The sequence below is a fragment of the Canis lupus genome, chromosome 22, assembly GCF_048164855.1.
Source record: "Canis lupus baileyi chromosome 22, mCanLup2.hap1, whole genome shotgun sequence".
NCBI classification, from domain to species: domain Eukaryota; kingdom Metazoa; phylum Chordata; class Mammalia; order Carnivora; family Canidae; genus Canis; species Canis lupus.
In genome coordinates, this window is record NC_132859.1 from 51694365 (window position 1) to 51696592 (window position 2228).

Sequence of the window (2228 nt, forward strand, 5' to 3'; positions counted from 1 at the left end):
TCGTGATCCTAGAGTCCTGGGATTGAGTCCTGCATTGGGCTCCCCACAGGGAGCCTGCTTCTCTTTCTGCCTATGTGTCTGCCTCTCTCTCTCTGTATCACTCATGAATAAATAAATAAAATCTTTAAAAAACCCACAAAAACCCTTTACCCACATTCACCAATTGTTGACACTGGCCAAATCATCATTTTTTGTGTGCATATCTAATGTTATTTTTTTCTGACTCACTTGAGAGAAAGTTGGAATTGTGCTCTTTACCTCTAATATTTTCATATATTTTCCCAAGAGCAAGAGCATACACATTCTTACAGTATGATTATAAAGATCATGAATTAAAATTTTTTATTGAAGTAAAATTAACATATAGTGTTTTATTAGTCTCAGGTGTACAATATAATGATTCAACAGTTCTATACATTACTCAATGCTCATCAAGATAAGTGCACCTTAATTCACCCCACTGGGTGTTGTGCACTAACATGGCCCAGGAAGAGGAGCTGCTGAGGATTGTCAGAAAGCTGGAGGAGATGGTGGCCATAAAGAACATGGAAGGGGCCCTTGACCTTCTGAAGAAACTGAACAGCTGTCAGATGCCCATCCAGCTACTCCAGACAACCAGCATTGGAGTTGCCATTAATGGGGTCTGCAAGAGCTGTTCAGACAAAAAGGTGATGTCCTTGGCCAAAGTCCTCATCAAAAACTGGAAGCAGCTCCTTAATTCACCTGGACTCCCCTCACTTCCCCCCTCCAAGGGAGAAAAAGGAGAGGAAGGAGATAAAACAAAGAAGGAAAAAGAGCTAACTATTCCAACTGGATGGAAGCCAGAGGTAGGCCTTTTCCACTAAGGAAAAAATAAGGGAAGAATCCAAAGACAGGAGAGACTCGATGGACTCCAGCTCTTTAGCCACTTTCTTCCAAAAAGGCCACTGATGGAAAGATCAAACAGCAGCAAATCAACAGCAGGGACTCCCAAAACACCCAAGGGGCTCTTGACCCCATCTTTACCCCCTCTTCTTCTCCTGGTGACCTACTATCTCACATGGGACTCTGTGGGACAAGTATGTGGAGATATTCTTAGTAGCCTTGAAGGTGGATATGTTTACAAGGACTATAGAATCAACTTTGACAAGATGACTTCAGAAATCGAAGATCGTATTCACCAGGAGTTCAAGAGCATGGACATGAAGCACTGGAACTGGGTACATGCTGAATCAGCAATCTCAAGCGCCTAGGGACCCCAGCCTGAGGAGGAATGTGTTCAGTGGAGCCATCTCAGCTGGACTCATTGCCAAAATGATGGCAGAGGGAATGGCCAGGGATGAACTGAGGGAATTGAGGAATGCCATAACTCAGGAGGCTATCTATGAGCTCCAGATGTCTAAGACTGGTGGCACCACCACTGACCTCTTCCAGTGCAGCAAATGCAAGAACTGTACCTAAAACCAGTTGCAGTCACACAGTGCTGATGAGCCTATGACTACCCTTGTCTTATGTAATGAATGTGGCAATCACTGGAATTTCTGCTGATAGAACCACTGGCCAGGATTTCAGTGAACAAAGTGAAGGAGAACAAAGAGAAATCACTAAGGCATTATAGATGGAGAAAAAATTAAAATTAAAATGAAGAAAAAAATTCTCTGTATATTATCCATCCTCCCACCTCCCATCCACTTCCCCTTTGGCAACCACCAATTTGTTCTCTGTATTTAAGAGTCTGTTTTATTATTCATCTCTTTTTTTCTGTTTTCTTTCTTTCTTAAATTCCACATATGAGGGAAATCATGTGCTATTTGTCTTTCTCTGATTGACTTATCTCACTTATTAGTACTATAGCCTGTAGATCCCTCCACATTATTGCAAATGGCAAGATCTCATTCTTTTTATGCTGAATAATATTCCATAATATTTATGTATGCCACATCTTCTTTACCCATTTGTCAGTGGACACACAGGTTTCTTCCATATCTTGGCTATTGCAACTGATGTTAGAGTAAACATAGAGGTGCATATATCTTTTCAAATTAATGTTTTTGTTTTCTTTGAGAAAATGCCCAGTAGTATGGTAATCCTAATTTTAGTTTATAATTTTTTGAGGAACCTCCATATTGTTTTCCATAGTGGCTGCACTAGGTTGTTTCCTACCAAGTATAAGAGGTTTCCTCTTTCTCTACATCCTTGCCAACACTTCGTATTTTTTTGTCTTTTGATGATAGCCATTCTAGCAGGTG

At 40.8% G+C, this 2228-nt stretch overlaps 1 pseudogene; it reads left to right on the forward strand.

The window, feature by feature from the left end:
* Window positions 1–398: 398 nt before the first annotated feature.
* On the forward strand, window positions 399–1595 carry LOC140614518 (transcription elongation factor A protein 3 pseudogene; annotated as a pseudogene).
* The last annotated feature ends 633 nt before the right edge of the window (window positions 1596–2228 follow it).